This window comes from Macaca mulatta, chromosome 5 (genome assembly GCF_049350105.2).
Source record: "Macaca mulatta isolate MMU2019108-1 chromosome 5, T2T-MMU8v2.0, whole genome shotgun sequence".
Lineage (NCBI taxonomy): Eukaryota > Metazoa > Chordata > Mammalia > Primates > Cercopithecidae > Macaca > Macaca mulatta.
Window position 1 is genome coordinate 165,799,446 of NC_133410.1, and position 21,356 is coordinate 165,820,801.

General features: G+C 37.2%; 1 non-coding gene across 1 annotated transcript; it reads right to left on the minus strand.

The window, feature by feature from the left end:
- Window positions 1–18,118: 18,118 nt before the first annotated feature.
- LOC114678480 (U6 spliceosomal RNA) lies at window positions 18,119–18,225 on the minus strand. Its single transcript, XR_003729927.2, has one exon. It is a non-coding gene; the product is annotated as a U6 spliceosomal RNA (small nuclear RNA).
- Window positions 18,226–21,356: the final 3,131 nt, after the last annotated feature.

The following is a 21,356-nucleotide window of genomic DNA, read 5'->3' on the forward strand; positions in this document are numbered from 1 at the left end:
TAGTTTTACCTCTTACTGCTACTGTCATTTCTAGCACCAAATCTGCTACTAATGATACTTCTTTTTTATTCTAAAATTTATTTATTAAAATAATGAGTGTTAGGCTATAAAACATGCTGACATTTTGACAACAGATGCATATTACCTCTACTCATAAGGCATTTTAGCATGCATAATCATTGATATCAATTTAGAATATAAAATAACTTAAGGATGGGTACAGTAGAAGGAACTAGAAAATACATGTGAAGATATTCTTGGTTGAGTAAAGGAGCCATTGAAATATTTACTTAGAGTCTACAATTAAATGTTAGTAATGCAATGTGGGTAATGCAATATAATAACATAGAAATTCAGACTCCACATATTCAAGGGTCATATTTTACATGTTAGAAAAATAAAAATAAATGAGAACATTTCTGAACTTTTGAAAGAAAGAATAAAAATAAGAAAAATTTCCTGGATATGTTAACCATGCAGTAAAAATGGAGCTTAATCTCATTAATTAATGCATGTATGACACTAATAAAAATAATTAATGCCCATAATAATTAGCCTAAAAACTCCATGATTCTGATTTTTTTCTAAAACATAGTGGGAATATTTTGTTATATTAAACAGAATTGAGGTGTTAATATACTTTATTGTATTCTAATTCTTTGAAGTTTGATAATCTAACTACTAAACTTAATGGCATTCCCAATTAATCAAACTATCCAATTAACACCATTTAGTATAAACGATAATGTGTTACATTCTGAACTCATACTTAAAATGATGAGGTTAAATTCTAACTGATAGAATCATGTTTAATTCTCCTTAAAGCAATATATTTTATATTATAGCCACAATATTTATCTATTTATTGAAGAAACAGTTGTTAAACACTTTACAAGTATAATGCTGAATAGACACTAAAGTAAAATTAAACTACTAAATTAGGAAGTTTCAACTACAGATACATTTTGATAGAGGAGACATGGAAAGAGGGTATCATAACTTCTAAAAGAGAAGAGGAATGAGTAGCTTGAAAATACTGCAAAACTTTGTCCCATTACTAGAATATTTAGGGTCTTTACAAGGCCTTCTGAAGCCACTGATTTTTTTTTTTTTTAATTAAAGGGAAACTTCATTTTCTAATCAAAGGGAAAGGGAAGGTTTGTATGTCCTGTATAAGACAATTAATCAAAACTGAGACAAGCCCCAAAAGATATGGAAGAATTGTTAATGAAGGATTTCATTAAAAACATATTTGCTACACTTTGGGAGGCTGGAGGAGGGCTTGAGCCTAGGAGTTTGAGATCATCCTGGGCAACATAGGGAGACCCCCATCTCTACAAAAAATTGCAAAAGTTAGCTGGGTGTGGTGGTGCACACCTGTGGTCACAGTCACTCAGGAGGCTGAGGCAAGAGGATCATTTGAGGCTGGGAGGTGGAGCAAGACCCTGTCACAGAAACACACACACACACACACACACACACACACATACACATTTGTTAGGTGTAATTTAATTACTTTATGTAAAGAGCATCAAAAATTAACCAAGACAGATCATTTGACCTGTGCTATAGAAAATGTCATTGAAATTTGACCTAAAGTATGTTAACCTCTTAAATTTTAGGGAGAAGTCAGTGAGTATTTTTTTAACATATAATTAGAATACATTTATTTGCCTGCTTTGGTGTGTATTCTACCTACAAAATAACAAGTTAGATTAGAGTGATGTAGGTGAACATATATGTTCATGTGTGTATATATTTATATGTTATATAGATGTATATATACACATAGCACAACATCATTGATTGGTATTCTATTTGCAACTAAGGCGTACTATGTTTTTGCCCTTTTTGAAGTCTTGCAGGGTATCTATTTAATGTATATATTGAACAGTTTCACATTAAGGTTACATTAGGAGCTCTTTGAGAGAATGCCTAGTTAAAGATCAAATAAAATAAGAGTGTGCTAATTGATATGAACCAGATGGCCCATGCAGAAAAAATCTTAGTCTCAACAGATTGTTCCATTTATTTATTTGTGTGTTTATGCATTTAAAAACACTCTCATTCTTGTATATATCCCAGGCTCATTCTTCTCCACCTCATAAAATGACCTACACCCTCCCCCACATTCCCCTTCATTTCATACATCGAGAACAATTCCTGTTTGCTATGTGCCAAATGGTTCTGGAAGGAAGCGTACCCTGTTACCTCCCTACTCACCTAGTCTAGTTCTTTTAGATTTATACAAAATTCAGGCTAAAGTCTAACTCCTTCCGCATAGACCACATTACTCCTGTTCTCCAGGAGGCTTGGGGACATGCAGAATATCCTGTCTTGTTAGGATGTCCTATCCTGGCAAATATTCATGAGTTGCCACCTTTGATTACAGTCCAAATCACAACTCTTTTTTCACGTTTGTGGCCCACTTCTTCTCTAGTTCCTGTGTATCTGTATGTTTTCCTCTGGAATGCCTATGTCAGTATAAATCTTCACATCCCTAAGCTTTATGTATTCCATTCTTTCCTTTGCCTGGCCTGTACTTAATCAGAACTCTCCAAAGAACTGTTCAAGTTAGATATCAAACTGTGAAATAGATATTAAACTGTGTCTATTTCAAGCAGTCCCTGTTTATTTTCTCTCACCATATGTGGGATATGGGTCTTAAATTCACATTTTTCCTGCTACTTAATAATGTTCCCAGGTTATTTCTCTACTTATGCAAACTCCTTTCTTTTGATGATTGATCTACCTTTTTATTATACTTGTAAACATTCTGTGTAAGTACCGGTGTGTATGAAAGAGAAATAAAGAGAGCTAGGAAGAGGTGAGAGTGAAATAAGAAAAATTGTAAAGATAAGAATTACCCATATTTAAACAATGAGAATCAAATCACTTTAAATTTTTGTTATATTTAATTTAAACTTTGCTTTTTTTTTCAATAAGCAATTGAAAATATATACGTTGTCTCAGGTATATCTGAGGCTGTGATCACCTGCAATCATTTATCTTGGTCCTCTGCAATCACACCTAGAGTCATCCATGATTAGTTTGCTTGTATTTTAAAAAAATTAAAATATTTGAAAGAAAAAATATATATAAATATTAGCATTTTTAAATTTACATAAATGATAAACTATATGTAGTACTCACAGTGTTCTTTCAACTAGTTGTGTATATATGTACTCTATTCTCTCATATGCATGTATCATTTTATTTAAGAATCTTTACCTTGTTCAAACATTTTTCATTATTTTAAACAAAGCTTCAATAAACAGCTTTGTGTCTATCTCCTAGTATTTATGTCTGAGTGATTTTGTGTAGTAACTACAATTAGAATCCCTCTATCAAAAGACACACACATCAGCAATTTTTAAAAAGTTTAAGAAAAAAGGACCTGGAAAGGGCTTCGAGATGGCTGTGTAGAAGTATTTTCTACTTGCCTCCTCCACTAAGAAGAACCAAAATAGTGAGTCGATAGTCACACTTCAAATAGATCATCCAAGAAAGAACACTGGAATTCAACAGAGAGGTGTCAGGAAACTCCAAAGCAAGGAAGAAGAGGGAAGCCAGGCAGCCTCATAGGCCAAGACTGGCTGGCAGCCAGGAGAGGCTTCCCAGTACAGGGAAAGGGTGAGTGAGAGACTCCCAGAGGTCTACATTCTCGCCTTGCCTTGGACTTCTACAATCCTAGCCACAGGAGAGCTCCTTGACCTTGGACAATCATGGGGCCTTGAGTCTAACATAGAGAGCTTCCCAGAAACTGCCTGAAGGCATTGCTCCAGAGCTAGAGCTCACATTGGATTTCACAAACCCCAAATCCTAAACAGCAGTAGCATGACACTATTTTAAAAGCCCAGACCACAGTGGACTGCATCCGACTCTGCAACCAAGGCTGAGGGGACAGCCACAGGCAGCAAACCCAGTCCTCCATGAAGAGAGGTGACCTTGAATTTTCATGCATCCTGAGGACCAATTTCACTGCCTGCAACTGCCAGAGCTGCAGAATACTGTGGGCTAAGGTGCAAGTGAAGCCCATGTCGCATCCTATCCCACTGCCTACCTAAGGTTGATCCTAAAGAAAGCAAACCCACCCTTCCCAGTAACATTGTTACATTGCAGCTGCTGCCATCTGCACCTGAGCCTTCCACCAGCAGCTTGGCCCCTGCATACCACAGCTAGTGGTATTTGCATATATTTGGCTATTTCTATGCCTTGTTTTGAAAAATATCTATTCAGGTCCTGTGCCCATATTTTAAATTGGGTTGTTTGTTTTCTTGTTATGAAGTTTCTTATATATTTTGGATATTTACCACTTATCAGATACAGTGTTTGTAATATTTTTTCCCATTCTGTAGTTTGTCTCTTCACTCTGTTGGTGGTTTCCTTTGATGTGGCCACTGCTAATGTTCCCAGTACCTGTGCAAGCCATCAGAAGGTTCAAGACTTAGCCTGCTCGGACATGCTAATACTGGTGCCAGCATATACCACCCCAGGGCACAAGAACAGGCACCTTCAGTCCACTACTACCATCACCGAGGACTGAAGACAGGCCCATCCAGCCTCTCAGTCCCCAATAAAACTTCACCACAGTCTCCACTAACAACTGCACCCTAAGCCACCAAAACAAACAAACAAACAAACAAAACCACAGACACAACTGACGCTGTTTATAGTCAAAGATGACACTATCCAAAGTGCCCTGCTCAACCAACACCATAGGAACATCTTCAGGAAAATGTCCCTCCTTCCAAAAGCAAATTCAAAAAATTGGAAGAAGCAACATTTACACGAGATGTGTAAATATCAATGTAAAGATACAAGGAACACGAAAAAGAAACACAACAATTTCTTGGCAACAGATCCCAATTAAAAAGAAATTCATGAAATCCTAAAAAAAAAAATTCAAAATGTTGATACTAAAGAAGCTCAGTGAGATATAAGAGAATTTTGAAAACAAAAACAAAAACCAGTGAGGAAAACAATTCAGGATAGAAATGAACAATTTATCAAAGAGAAATTCTGGAACTAAAGAATTTATGGAATGAAATATAAAATATATTTGAATGTTTCAACAATAGACTAGATCAAGGAGAAGACAGAAAATCAGATCTTGAAGACAGATCTTTTGAAGTAACACAGACAGATAAAAATAAAGAAAAAATAATAAAAAGAGAATAAGCAAATCCTCTTTGATATAGAGGACACAAAAATGCAACCAAATGTTCAAATTACCGATGTCCCAGAAGGTGAAGTGAGAACAAAAGGTTTAGAAAATGTTTTTGATGAAATAATAGATGAAGCCCCCCACCCACTGTCTTTTTTTGAGACAGAGTCTTGCTCTGTCACCCAGTCTGGAGTTCAGTGGTGCAGTATTGGCTCACTGCAACCTCCGTCTCCCTGATTCAAGTGATTCTCCTGCCTCAGCCTCCCTAGTAACTGGGACTACAGGCGTTTACCACCACATCTGGCTAATTTTTGTATTTTTAGTAGAGATGGGGTTTCACCATGTTGGCCAGCTGGTCTCAAACTCCTGACCTCAGGTAATCTGCCCTCCTCAGCCTCCCAAAGTGCTGGGATTACAGGCGTGAGCCACCATGCTTGGCTGAAACCTTTTCAAGTCAGCAAGAGATATAGACATTCAGATACAGGAGACTAGGAGATCCTGAAGAAAACACAAAACAAAAAGAACTTTGCCATGACACATTGTAATGAGACTGCTATACACAATGACTGTACTAATTTATATTCCCACCAACAGTGAACAAAGGTTCTCTTTCTTCCACATCTTCACCAGCACTTGTTATATTTAATCTTTGTGATAATAACCATTCTAACAGACATGAGATGATATCTGATTGAGGTTTTAGTTTGTATTTCTCTGATTAGTGATGTTGAGCACTTATTGCATACCTTTGGCCATTTGTATATATTTTTTTGAGAAATGTCTATTCGGACCCATTTGTAAATTGGGCTTTTTTTTTTCTTTCTGTTGAGTTTCTTATATTTTGGATCTTAATCACTTATCAGATACATTGTAAATATGTTTTCTATTTCTGCAGATGTCTCCTTTGATCTTATTTGATCTCCTTTTTTTCCTGCACATTCACCATAAAGGGAAATAATCTACGGTAGACTTGCTACTAACCTTTTCCTAGCCCTGTTGATGTTTTCTTTTGCTGTGCAGAGATTTTTCGTTTGATATACTCCCATTTGTCTATTTTTGCTTTTGTTCCTTGTGTTTTGAAGGTAATATCCACAAAATTATTTCCCAATTCACTGTAGTAGAGTTTTTCTTCTATGTTTTCTTCTAGTAGTTTTACAGTTTCAGTTCTTACCTTTAAGTTTTGAATGAATTTTCTGTTTTTTAAATATGATATGAAATAAGGGTGTAATTTTATTCTTCTGCATGTAGATACCCAGTTTTCCCAACACCACTTATTGAAGAGACTGTCCTTTATCGTGTGTGACCTTGACATTGCTGTAAGAAGTCAATTTGCCATAACATGTGGGTTTATTTCTGGGATCTCTGTTGTTTCCCTTTGGTGTCTGTGTCTGTTTTTATGTAGTACCATGATGTTTTGATTGATAGTTTTGTGGTGTATTTTGCTCAAGATTGCTTTGGTTATTCAGGGTATTTTGTAGTTCCATTTAGAATTCTCTTTTCTATTTCTGTGAAAAATGTCATTGGAATTTTGATAAGGATTGTATTGAACTTGTAAATAGTTTTGGCTGGTATGGACATTTTAACAATATTAATTCATCCAATTCATGAACACAGAATATTTTTTCCATTTATTTGTGTCTTCTTCAATTTCTTTCATCAATGTTTTATCATTTTCAATATACAAGTCTTTCACCTCCTTAACTGAATATATTTCTACATATTTTATTTTATTTTTATATTTTGATAGCTAGAATTAATGAGATGTTTTATTGATTTCTTTTTTAGATCACTGCTTGTTAGTGTATAGAAATACTATTGATACTTGTATGTCAATTGTGTATACTGCAAATTCAGTAAAGTTGTTAGTTTTAACACTTTTTGGTGGAGTCTTTAGGGTTTTCTATATTACAGATGCCATCTACAAACAGGGACAATTTAACTTCTTCCTTTCCAATTTGGATGCCTTTTACTTCTTTCTCTTGACTTATTTCTCCAGCTTAGAAGTTGTTTTGTTCAGTAGGGCACTATGTACTGGGGTAAATTTTATGAGTTCATGCACATCTGGAAATGTCTGTTTCTCTCTTAAATGACTGTTTAACTGAGCATAGTATTTTAAATTTAAAGTTATTCTCCTTCTTGTTTCAGATGAAATGTATGATATCAGTCTAGGTCTTATTTTTGTGTAGGCAATCTGCCTTTTCTCTCAGTAGCTTTTAGGAAAATCTTTTTACATGATAGGCTAAACTTTGATTAGATAGATTTATTTTAGTCAGCCCATGTCAACACTCTGTAGATTTTTAAACCTGAAGGATTTTGTTTTTCTTAGATCGGGGAATATTTTTAGTTATTGTCTTTTAAATTATAACCTCACCATCATTTTATCTATCCTCTCTTTCTGAAACTCCTACAATCCTCTTAATCTCTTCACTTTTAAAAATTATCCAGTATCAATCTTTAGTAATAATTTCCATGATACCAATAATGACAAAGCACACAGAAGCAGAGGTTCAGAACTGCCAGCAGTATTCCTTTCTTGATGCATTAGGGTGTATAGTGGACTCACTTTTATGTATCAGACCTCTAAATGAAGTACATGATCTTATAATTTACCAGACAGAAGCTTACTTGGTCATGAAACATTTTCTTTTTATATTATAACAGTTGCATGGCTTGCATTACATTTTCCAGGGAGTCATGAAATTCATATACTTCATGTTTGTTTATGATGATTAATTCTAGACAGACTAGGTGTATCCTCCTAACAACATTCTAAAGATAAGGACACTTGCTGCTAAAGTGTTTGCCAGCAAGTCTTCCACTAGCATGTTTACCAGAAGATTTTATCTCCTTTTTTTTTCCTGCACATTCACCATAAAGGGATGTAATCTACTGTAGGCTTGCTACTAACCTTTTCCTTACCAGTCCACCTTCTGCCCTCATTTGACATCTCTTTGATGCATACTTATCAGGAACTCTTTATAATTTTTCTTTTTTAATTTTATGGACTATTTTATATTAAATAATAAAGCTCCTAAGCCCCTTAACAACCAGAATTTGAACAATTTAGTGTGTAGAAGGAATTTGCTCTATAAAGCATGCTAACTGTAACCATATCCTTTCACGGTTCTTTGATTTTTTTTTCTAACTCACCCTTTTAACTCCAGCATCAGGAGTTATTTAAACATTTTTAAAAGCACGTGTTGGTGAAGGCATTTCAAATGTTTTAGGGGTAAACTTACAATTATTTTTCTAGAAAACCTGTTATAAAAGTTTTTATATCACGTGGCCTTTTGAATTTGCCTCTCAAATGTTTCTCTCATCCTGGAGATCATCATTATGTACTTAATTCTACCTATAGACCTACACATACTGTCTTACCTGTAGTGCTGTTGCAGATAAATAAAAGGGATATATCGCACACTAGCCATCAGTAAAATGATGGTATCAGTCTCCATCCATTCCTAACAGAAACCATGTTTTATATAGCGCATACACTCAGAGCAACTGGGGTAGTATTTAGAGGCCTTTATTCAGTAAATTGTGGATTCTCTCTGGTCTGTGGACATAACCATGTTCACATGTTACAGTACAGATTTTCACAGAGCCTGATGCCAAGGGTCATAGTGTATCGTACTGTTTATTTATCTCTTCAATCCTAACTAACTGCATCATAGCAATGCCAATGTCTTTTTTAATTCACAGAACTGGACCATTAGAGAACAATAAGGGCCAACAGTCCTGTAACATTTCAGCATAACTTACCCTAGCCCTCAATCACTTCTTCTAGAACTAAACTTTAAATACATCAAATTCCATTGTAATTAAAAGTTTTTCCTGGGTGATGGTATCAGTTCTTTGTCATCACTGTTGAGAGGTACGGAGTTTCATTAGAGTAATTATTCAATTATTCATGCTATTATAATCTAAACACAATAAACTGAATAATAGTTGGAGCAACCTACAGGTATTTTGAGTAGTCAGGATGCTCCTTTTCCCATATCGCACTGGTGGAGTTGTCAAGCAGAGCTCATGTATCAACAAGCATTCAATTCTACTTCTCTAGGGAAAGTAAGTTCAGGGTCTCCCCCACTGTCCACAAAATCAGCCATTTGTCAGTGCCAGATACGAGAGCATTTGGTAAGATATTATTCTCTTATTTTTAGTTACTCTTGTGGAAATACTATGATTGCGCTCCTTTCTGGGATTGTGAATCACTTACGAGTTCCTATTCCACTTACTATCATTTCTCCTTGTTTTCATTTATTGTGCCTCCTGGTGGACTTTCTGACCCAAATGTGCTATTCACCTATAGGGCTGGACATAGTAGCAGCCTTGCTAATTTCCCCATTTACCCTATCTGTAAGCAGATCTTGCAGAAAATGACAGATAAAGGATGATGGCATTGTTGCTGCCATGTGGTAATGATAGTACATTCATAGCTAGCCCTAATTCTTCACCACCTCACACACTCCCATCTCTTGATCTGAGAAGTCTCTCCAGTAGGGTTCTTGCCTTACTTCTTTTCACAGACAATGTGAGGACCAAATCATTTACACATCCGAGCCATTTGTTCAAGATGTCCCCATTGCCTATATTGAATAATAAATATTCATATTGCCTATTGCCAAGAAAATTTTGAAATGTTGTAGGTCCATATACTATTATGTTTCTTTCCCATTTTTTGGTTATCGGCAGCAGGAAAGTACATAATTTTTTTTTCAAAAGAAATATATCCTGGTGGCCTGAAATGGTAGAAAGTTTGTTGTTCCCAAATTTTAGTTGTTTTCTCTAAGGTTGTTTTTCATGTAGAATAAGAAAAGCCTAGAATGAAATCTGTGTCAATCCCAGTTAAACCTGTTTATGCTCTTGGGGCCATTGGTTGAAGTCTAGTGTAATCAGCTTTGGAGGTATTGATTCCATTCCTATCGACAGTAGGCAGTTTTTATCTCAATAGCCATTTCATCAGGTCCTAGAAGAGAGGCTCATGACCTCTCTCAGGCTGTGAGTACATGTCCTGAACACACGCATGTCCACTTATTTATGAACTCATGAGCTAACTAGGCATCTACTTTTATTTTCCAATCCCTCTCTTATCTGACAACAGCATTTTATTGGTGGGCATCTATATGAACCAGTTTAATTCTTCCTCTAAATTCCTGTAGAGAATTCCATATCCGAATGCTGTGTACGTAGTATTTATTATTATTTTTTTTTTATCATGCAGTCATCTACAGCCCATTTGCCTGATTGTATAGCAAGCCCTTTGGCTACAGCTCAAGTCTATAAATATGCAAACACCCTTTAGAGGGTCTCAGCCTAATTCCTCTTCCACTTTTAATTAACTGCTCTCAGCAATTTTCCCTTGTGAACTTGCCCTTCCTTTCTTTCATCAAAGTTTTACCACCCACTGGGCATATTGTGGCTGCTTTCCAAATAGCAACATGGCTCTAAGATTGGGAACTCCCACCAAGAGACCAGAAAGCCCGCTTTTCCTCAGCTGGGAGAGTATGAGGTTCTGCCTACATAGCATTGGAAGCAAAGAGTTCCTCTGAGGTCACAAGGTCTATGTGCAGTGAAGCTATCTATTCAGGTACATGTGATATACCCCATTGAACTCTCTCACCCACTCCTTGTCTTCTTGCTGTTCTTAAATATATCACTTCCATTTTAGGAGTAATCTTTGCTGTACAGCTCTTTCTCTGTTAGAATACTTCTGTGACATCACCTAAGTCCTAATCGGTATTTCTGGCCTTAGCGTTATCTGACCCCTTTTGTGGTGAGTGACATTTTGATTAACATCCAATAACAAGCCAACAATTGTCTTTCAAGTAGACTAGAATTAACAGCTGTCTTAGGCTGCTCTCAGATCCAGAACCTAAGAAACTTTTGTTGGGTAGATGTATTCAAATTTTCTAACTTGTTCAGTCTGTGTGTATTCTGGTTACAGACATTTCTAATGTAATTTGAGCAGTTAGGTCTTCAGAGCTCAGTAGGGCTGCTTGTCACACCACTCTCTGTAACTCTTTTCATCATTGTTTCTGCTCAGAGGTCAATTCCCATTTAGATTTCTTCCTGGTGATTTTGTGACTAGGAGCCCACAGGATTATTAGATGAGGTTGATTTTGCTAAAACTCAAATAGTCCTGCTAATCACTGAGCTTCTTGTTTATTGGCAGGATCTGTGAGAAATAATTTCTTAGAAAACAGATTTCTTGTGGTTTTAGAAATCCCCCAAAATTCCACAGACCAGGCTAAATCTGAATTCATCAGCCAGCCTCTATTGGTTTAGCCCTTAGTTTCTCCTGAGATTTCTCATCTGAGGAAACAATTATAGTTTAGGAGTTTAGTTTAGTAGTTTAACTTATTTGTGAAGGTTTTCAGATCCTTCATTACACTATTGTATTGTGCTGGTAAATTAAAATATTCCTATAGCAAAACTGAAAGTGTATACTCTGTTCCAGGAGAATGCAAACTATTCTGGCTGGACTTCAAAATTGAGATTGGAAAATTAGGTTCTGGCCAGGTACAAGGGAGCATATGAGCCTCCTTTTTCCTGTTGTACTTCCTGCATAGCCTTGGCATATCAGGTATACTGAATGAATCAAAAGGTTCACTATATGTAATTCTAAATTGTCTACTGTTAACCTTCAGGAACTATCTGCCTAATATACTATCTAGACAGGATCAATAAAAGATGAGTTAGTGGGAATCACTTCTCTCATTTCCTTAATCAGAACACTGATATCTCATCACCCTTCTGGATTTTTATATTGCTTAATGTTTTTTACTGGGGAGAGCTCAGGCAATTCCAAAGTTCATATTTACTGTGGCCAATTTAAATTGGGCCGACGGTAGGCTTAGTTTATACTCCTTGTGAAAAACATACCTTTTTCTCATTCACACATAATATCTCTTCCAGTTATGCATGTAGTTAAAGACAAGAAGGCCAAAGAAGAATCTGTCCAGCCTAAATTTCCAGTTTGTAGTTTCATCCATACCTTGTTTTCCTTCACTAAGAGTCTCCGTATACTCCCATTTTCAACCTTGGGACTTACAGAGGACCATCCTGGTCCCCAGTAAGTCTAACTGTTTTGAGCAGGGAAGCTTCAGCTTGTGCTCCACAGGGATCAGGTTGAATCTGGGACTTCCCCTGAAGTAACACCCTTCCTGGGATCACTCCCCTTCTGTAGCCAGCTTCTGTCACTCCTTAACTGGTTTCTGCCAGGGGTACTTTATAAATCATTTGCATTTGAATCTTTGGCTCAAGTTCTGCTTGTAGGAAAGTCTGGCTTAGGATACCTGGTTAGTAATCTCCAACTGCTGTCGTCTTTCTGAGTAAAGTTTATGTCTTAGAAGAGAAATGGCAAATAGGTGACATTTCGCTATCAGGCTTCCCCCACTCCCACTGCTGCCCCTTGTTAGGTGCATTGCACATATGCTGGCACTGTTCCTGCTGAGCTCACACATGGCTTCAGAGTTCTCTACAATGTTCTCCAAAAAGTTACAGATCATCCTTAAATGTTTTAACTTCTAAACCTCAATGTAAAAACAATAACAACAAATAGTAATAGCACTTTTAATCACTCAATCTCCCACTCTTAGTGATCTACAGAATTTCATGTATAAATCAGATTAAATCTATGTTATATTCTTACTTATAAGTGAGTATACACCGACATTTTATTCCCCAGTAATGAGTTTTAAAGGAATGCTCCAGCCATGTAGTCAGAGACTAAGAGCATATAATTTTGTTGTATGGATCATATTGGAGTTATCTTGGAATAGTCGTGGGTTTACTTGAAGTGTGTCTATCGCTCGAGTCTGAAAGTGAGTGTATTAAAAGATGTGGATTTTTTTCCTTCTGTTCCCAGAAACAATAACAGCTTCAAATTGGTTTCTCTGACAACAATTCTTTAAAGGACAGTTCTCTTTCCCTTTTTGTCCTCATGTCTCTGTTTAATTGTTCTTGTTTCTTATCACAGTTTGTAACTATTTTGTTAGGTTATAAATTAACTTATTATCGGTGTCTCTAGTTATAATGTAAATATATTAAATAATAGTTTCATAAAAACAAGGACCACAGTCTGACTTGTTTAACACTGTATCTCCAACAGTCCCTTGCCTTTCTAAGAGGAAGAATTCAATAAACATGTGATGAACAATTTAACAATGAATCAAAGAATAGAAAGAGGCCTGTATGAGGGATGATCTGCGAGGTAGATGGTACATGTGAGTCAGAAATTGAGGATCACATCTTCTTTCTCATTACTATGATTTTATTATGCATTTATATTCTAGAACAGTGGATCACATATGGTTTTAGGAGTTAGATGCAATTTACTTTTATATCCTCGTCTATCACCTACTAGTTCAGAGTTGCTTAAAATATCAGGACTCAAGTTTGTTAATGTCTAAAACAATGTTATGCCTAAGAGAGTTGCCATGAAGATAAAAGGAGGTGAATTTTTAAAACCTCCAGCGTCTGGAACATAGTAGGTATTCAGCAGAGACAGTATTCCAGAACTTTCAAAATGCAATATGTTTTCCTTTATATATTATAAGGACAAATGGAGGAAAGTATTGTTACTCCCATATATAACACAATTATACTCACTTATGGGAACACATAACTTATATGAAGAATGAAATTTTGGCTCTAATATGAGACATTAAAATTGGATAGCTTCTTGTCCATCATTCTCCTAGACAATTTCAAGACTGATGATCAAGACTTGCTGTTCATATTCCTTAGACTCCTTTCCTGTACAATAATTTTAAAACATACTGAATTTGAAAAGCTGCTTTAAAATTTTAATGGTCAAACGTAAATAGATGATAAATGGAAAATACCATTTAAAGAACGTCAGAGGTGGGATGCCCTGTGATGTGAGTAGCTCCTTCAAACTCAAATTCTTTTGCTAATCTATGGAGAAACTGAGCTCTATAAATGTTATTCCAGCTAATCTTGGCCTTCTCTTCATGTCTTGCCTGGATCATGATTGGAAAATAGGTAGTATAACTGTTTTTTAAACTATGTCTGCATTTGCAGAAAATGCTGTTTGAGAAGTTTGGACTTTTTAGTATTACCCTTACCTATTTGGCCTTTCATTAATTCCCTATCTATTTGCTTTTTCATTAACTCTAAAGATTGCTTAAAAGCCAGGTGTCTTCTTTTTGATTGTTTGTTTTGTTTTTTGTTTGTTTGTTTTTTGTTTTTGAGACAGAGTCTGGCTCTGTCACTCAGGCTGGAGTGCAGTGGCACGATCTCGGCCCACTGCAACCTCTGCCTCCCAGGTTCCAGCCTGGCTAATTTTTGCAGTTTTAGTAGAAACGGGTTTTCACCATGTTGGCCAGGCTGGTCTCAAACTCCCGGCCTCAGGTGATCCACCCACCTGGGCCTCTCAAAGTGCTTGGATTATAGGTGTGAACCACTGCACCTGGACAAAAGCCAGGTGTTCTTAAAGATTGCCTTTGCTTGAGTCCAGGATTGTTTTCATCCTCATATAACAACATTTATTTTTTTCCTCTTATTTGTTTCTACATTAAAGAAGGCTTTAGTGTTTTTACAGAGCATTTTGACTAAGTAAGGTTTTGTTCTCTGTCTTTACTATTTGGAATTGAAAGAAGGATATTATTTTAGTGTTTTGAAATATGCCAACTGCGGGGGAATTTTAATTATTGTTGTCAGCTGGATTGTAATATTGATTGAAGGTATAATAACAAATAGAGAATATGATTTCCACCCTCAATTGTAAGGAAGGTCACGGTACCCCTATTTTGCTAAGTGAAATTCAATCTGACTCTATGCCCTCACTTTCTCAGGGTGGAGAGAAATTCAATTTGGTCATATTTTGAGGGATTATTCACCTTCTTAGGGTCACATGACAAACTAGAGAACTTTGTAATGCCTAGAATACAGGAAGAAGAACTACATTCTGCGGGGCATCAAGTTCTTGACAAGATGCTCATTTTCTGAGCCATGCGATTATCCAGATGTGAACAGCTCAGTCCTTCCATGAGAAACATGAGCAGAATCCTAACCATACCATGGTTGTTGGCATTCTCCATCTCTCCAAGCATCCACGTGCCGCCCCATCTTAGGTCCCAGTGGCTCTCAAGTCCATATTTCTCCATGTCTTATGAAGAACCACATCCCCCACTACTCTGAAGGAAAAAGAAAAAATCAAAACCAAAGTAAACAAAACACCCATCTCTATTCTTCACCTCAAAGAAATTTTCCAGAAGTTGAAGCTCCTTTAGTTTTAACATTCTGTTAACTTCAGAACCACACCCTTTCATTTACGACCATTTAATTTAAAGCCTCTTATATCTGACCCTAGAAAAAGAGAATCCTTCTGCCTCTAGGACTCAAAGCCCAGCAAAACATTTCAAAAGGGCTCAATGTAAGAAGGAAAATAGTTCTCATTCTTTAAAATTATTTATAAGAGCAGGATCAAAACATATTATTTGAATCTATAAATTTTCTAACCACTAATGGTACCAGGACTTCTCGCCACTAAAAATATGCTCTGTAATGCATTCCAGTGGAAAGCAGTGTTTATAGTGCACCCGATTTAGACTTGTGTGTATAGTCAGACAGGGGTATTGTTCTAAAATTAATAATGAGTTGTAAGATTGTATACATTTATAATTAATTTTTCAAAACCTTGGGTAGTTGGTGAGACTTATTTCAGGTTTCTTTTTTTTATTTCTGTAAGTAGCTTTGATCCTTGCATGCAGTACAATGTACTCTAACTAGAATTTTTGCTTTCATATTACCATCTGAAAAATATCTTTTGGTTGCAACTTTAACACATTCCTCATACATGATATAAAGTGCAACAATATTTTATTGGTAGCATACCAGTCAGTACACTGCTATTTAAGTTCTGAAAAAAGTAGGCAAACGATAAACAGCAGGACAAGAAAAACAAACTTTGTGGTCATTTTGTGATAAAATAATAAAATTTTGCTCATTCTGATTTTTTAAAAAGTAGCTATCTAACCATGATATATTTTAGCATAGTTGCACAAAAAAACCTAATTACTGTTGCCAAAAGGAGAATGCTGAACAATGATGTTTGTGGGATGAAATTCTTTTATGGAACTCATTAGCAGTATCAGACACAAAAATATTTATGATGTTATAAAACTGCTGGAAAAAGAAGACATTCTGTATAGTTCAGGGTTTATTTGGACCTCAAACTACTTTTATGACCTTGAAATTCTCCCAGGTTGTCTGTGTGGTAGCAAAGGATGCTATCCCATGTGAGTTCACAGAGTTTATACAATGTGCAACACCTTTGAAATGTGACTGAGAAGCCTTTCAATGAATTGGATTACTCAATATAATTTGCTATGAATGCTATATTCAATCTACATAGCAAAGTTACACTGAAGGTTTGGACAAGGGAGAGGTTTATGTCCTAGTAATACAACCTTGAATATCAGACCTCCATTTTAAAAGTAAATAGTTTATGAATGCTATATTCATAGCAAACGATAATAAGTGATCAAATCCATTTAAAGTCTTCTCAGTCTAGAGAAAAGGTGTTGCTGTATGAAGTCATAGAATTTCTTTTTTTTTTTTTTTTTTTTTTTTGAGACGGAGTCTCTCTCTGTCGCCCGGGCTGGAGTGCAGTGGCCGGATCTCAGCTCACTGCAAGCTCCGCCTCCCGGGTTTACGCCGTTCTCCTGCCTCAGCCTCCCGAATAGCTGGGACTACAGGCGCCCGCCACCTCGCCCGGCTAATTTTTTGTATTTTTTTTTAGTAGAGACGGGGTTTCACTGTGTTAGCCAGGATGGTCTCGATCTCCTGACCTCGTGATCCGCCCGCCTCGGCTTCCCAGAGTGCTGGGATTACAGGCTTGAGCCACCGCGCCCGGCCTGAATTTCTTCTTTATTACATTTAGCCTTATCCTCACCCCCCTTTTTTAATCTACTCTAATGGACATACTTGTTTTTCTGTTTAGCATCTCTTTCTTCTTCCTCCTAATTTTGAAACAATACTGACACATTTCACTAACTCCTAGCTGTAGTGGTAGGTTCCACATATAATCACTGCACTTTTTTTGCCCTGTTGTAAGTATTGGGTTAGGACTAGCCACGTAAACTATGCAAGCCAGCTAGATACACTTTAGGACGCGTAGTTGGAATACTGTAGCCAGAGTGCTTTCTCTCCAACTGGTGTAAACACCAGTTGCTACAACCGTAAGAGGAATTAATGTTAACCTTAGATTAAAACTTATTTTAAAAAGTCAGAGTGATTGGGGTGAATTGGATCAGTAAAATTCTGCCATAACTCTGGAATTCTAGTTATATCAGTTAACACATTTACGTTATTGTTAAGGCAATTGGAGCTGCAATTTCTCTTGTTATTTGCATAAAACTTCACAGACTTAGCAACCAAATTATCCTTTTTAGAAAAGGAAACATTTATTCCTTCCTGCCTTATCCAAGTATAAAGACTTCTGTACCGCCATAATAAAAATGACTAAATTTTTCCTCAGGCTTCACTCTGCAATAGTTATACCATTATTTATTTTCCCCTTTGAAAACAGATTTACTAAAATGTGTGACAGGTTGTAGGCATTGCCCTGAGTATCCAAAATGTAGGTAGTAAGTGCTTTCTTTCTTTCTTTCTTTCTTTCTTTCTTTCTTTCTTTCTTTCTTTCTTTCTTTCTTTCTTTCTTTCTTTCTTTCTTTCTTTCTTTCTTTCTTTCTTTTTAATTATACTTTAAGTTCTAGGGTACATGTGCACAACGTGCAGGTTTGATACATAGGTATACATGTGCCATGTTGGTTTGCTGCACCCATCAACTCATCATTTACATTAGGTATTTCTCCTAATGCTATCCCTCCCCCAGCCCCCCACCCTGTTACACCGGTAACAGGCACCGGTGTGTGATATTCCTCGCCTTGTGACCAAGTGATCTCATTGTTAAATTCTCACAAAAATATGGAATGGTTCATGAATTTGCGTGTCATCCTTGCACAGGGTCCATGCTAATCTTCTCTGTGTCGTTCCAATTTTAGTATGTGTGCTGTCAGAGCGAGCAGGGTAGTAACTGCTTTCGACTCTTGCAGAAGTGGAATTCAACCTACAAAGCAAAGTTGCACTGAAGGTTTAGACAAGGATGGGGGCTATGTCCTAGCAATACAACTTTGAATATCAGACCTCCATTTTTAAAATAAGTAGTTTACGCCCTGCTTCCTGTGAATTTCTGACAACCTTCTCTGTGAGATCTAGCTTCCTACTATGCGGTGTTTCTTTGCTTCTGTTTTCTAGGTCACTTGTACTGGGTGTCTTCTCCAAATTCCAGTCTCCTCCTTTTATTAAAAAAACAGTAAGTATAACTTAGCTCTTTCTGCCTCTTTTTAGCTATAGATCCACCTTTGTACTTCTAAGGACTCCTTAAAATGCTCTATTAAACAACAGATTAACCAAGGTGAGTGCTGTCCTTCAGTAGTGCAAACCTGGTGAAGGCTCTGCGATTGACATCTTCCTTATTTTGCTCTTCCATAAGTCTCAGTGGAAAGTGGGATTCGTTTTCTGTGTTATTTGAATCATGCCTCTTCTCTTTAGAACAGAAGTAACTTTATACACAACTTTAGCCCTTCAATGCAATTGTCTGTCTCTCTCACTAGAACATGAACTCTGGGAAGGCAAACTATCATATTAACATTAATTTCTCTCTTTGCAGCACATAAGTAATCAATAAATATTTGTGGAATGAATGAAAATGCGACAGACCAATACAAATAAAAATTCAGTATATGAGGGAATTTCATTTGACCAAATATCACAGGCATTAGCATAATTTTATCCAAGTATTATAGTCACATGTCACTTAACAATGAAGCTACATTCTGAGAAGTGTGTCATTAATGGTGATGTCCTCATTGTGCAAACATCGTGGAGTGTACTTACACAAACCTAGATGTTATAGACTACTACACACCGAGGCCATGTGGTATAGTTTCTGGCTGTCAGTCTACAAAATCTGTATGGCATATACAATTTTTGATTTTAAAATATTTTATTTTAAAATAAATGTTAATAAACAAGAGGAACAGAAAACATCAGTGATTGCCAGGGGGCAGAAGAGACTGAATACAAGGGGGCAGAGGGGAATGTTGTGGGTGATGGATCTGTCCTGCCTATTGACTGGTTACAAAACTATGCATTTGTCAAAATTCACAGACTAGACACTAAATAGGATGATTTTACTGAATGTAAATTATAAACCTTTTCTTAAAAAAGAAAAAAGAGTGAGAGAGGAGCCAAACATTTGCCCTATGGCGGGGAAAAGTCTTATGATAGGTTTTCTCTTTTTTTTTGAGAAGAAGTTTCTGCTGTTGTTGCCCTGGGTGGAGTGCACTGGTGTGATCTTGACTCACTGCTGCGTCCGCCTCCCAGATTCAAGTGATTCTCCTGCCTCAGCCTCCTGAGTAGCTGGGATTGCAGGCATCTGCCACCATGACTGGCTAATTTTTTGTATTTTTAGTAGAGATGGGGTTTCACCTTGTTGGTCAGGCTGGTCTTGAACTCCTGACATCAGGTTATCCACCCACCTCGGACTCCCTGGATGCTGGGAATATGGACATGAGCCACAGCACCTGTCCGTTTTTCTCTTACAGACAGTAAAAACAAGTACCAGGGATTTAAAGCAAAGAGCAGTTAAGAGAGAGATCTTCAATAAAGAAATGTTTCAAAATGTGTGTTTTTTTGTTTGTTTTGTTTTTTGTTTTAGAACAATATGCTTATAGCAGAGGTAAGACTTATTTTTGTATTTGATTTGATAATTTGACTTGCAATTTTTCTGTAGGAATAAAAGTGTTAGAAAGCTTATTTTTAAATTTCACAAAATTTGCAGGCAGTAAGCAAGGTGTTAGAGCCATAGAGGGCTCTAAAACTAATTCTATAAAGCATCTTACCGTAAAAGTATGTACAGATTTTTAAGAGAAAAGTATATTTCTTTACAGTAGAAAAATAATATTGAATAGTTAACTTTTCTTAAAAGACAAAAGTTCAAATGTAACATACTACTTATAAACTATTTAGCTAAAATTGAATCAAGCTGTTTATAAGAACTGATTCCAAAATATACATATATGAATGTACATAACTGATCTGTACAAGCTCTTCAAAATCTATTGTACATTTAAAAGTTAAAATTGCCCTTGCGGCCTGACACAGTGGCTCACGCCTGTAATCCCAGCACTTTGGGAGGCCACCAGGTCAGGAGTTCAAGAATAGCCTGGCAAACATGGTAACACCCCTTCTCTACTAAAAATACAAAAATTAGACGGACAGGAGAATTGCTTGAACCCAGGAGGCAGAGGTTGCAGTGAGCCGAGATGGTGCCACTGCACTCCAGCCTGGGCGACAGGGCAAGACTCCATCTCAAAAAAGGAAAGAGAAGAGTGGAGGGGAGGGGGAGGGGAGAGGAGGGGAGGGGGAGGGGAGAGGAGAGGGGGGAGAGGGAGGGGAGGGGGAGGGGGAGGGGAGGGGAGGGGAGAGAAGAAAAGAGAAGAAAAGGAAAGAAAAGAAAAAGAAATTGTCCTTGCAGTTTGGAGCCACAGCAGATCAGCGCAATGGCTGCCGGTATCCGCTGCTTTCTTGGTGCCTGAGCTGCAGAGCGGGCCTGTGAAAGCGGGGCTGCTGTTTGGGCCACTTTCCCTCTGGCTGTTTGTGGCGCAGGTGCATGAGGACCTCAATCTTGTCCTGGAAAGACTACCAGGCACTGGAAGTCTGTGAAGAAGTGACGACACTAAAGGGGCTGCAGTGGAGCGGGTTCAGGGCACCTGGGGAAGCTCTTCCTGATAACCCGGATGCGGGACAGGAGCAAACAAGAGGAGCGGCTGCTGCCGGTGCTTTTCTTTGCCCACCACCACCTCCGCCATCTTCCCGCCCCTCACGGTTGCACCAAGAAGTGGCTGCTTGGCCAGCCTGTGTGTATGAGGCCTGTACAGCATATTACTGCACTGAATACTGTAGGCAATTTTAACGCAATGGTATTTGTGTATCTAAACATAACTAAACACAGAAAAGGTATATCATAGAAATATGATATAAAAGATTAAAGTAGTGTATAGGGGCACTTCCCATGAATGGAGCTTGCAGGACTGGAGGTTGCTCTGGGTGAGTCAGTTTACATTCACTGGGTGAGTGAATATAAATGCCTAGG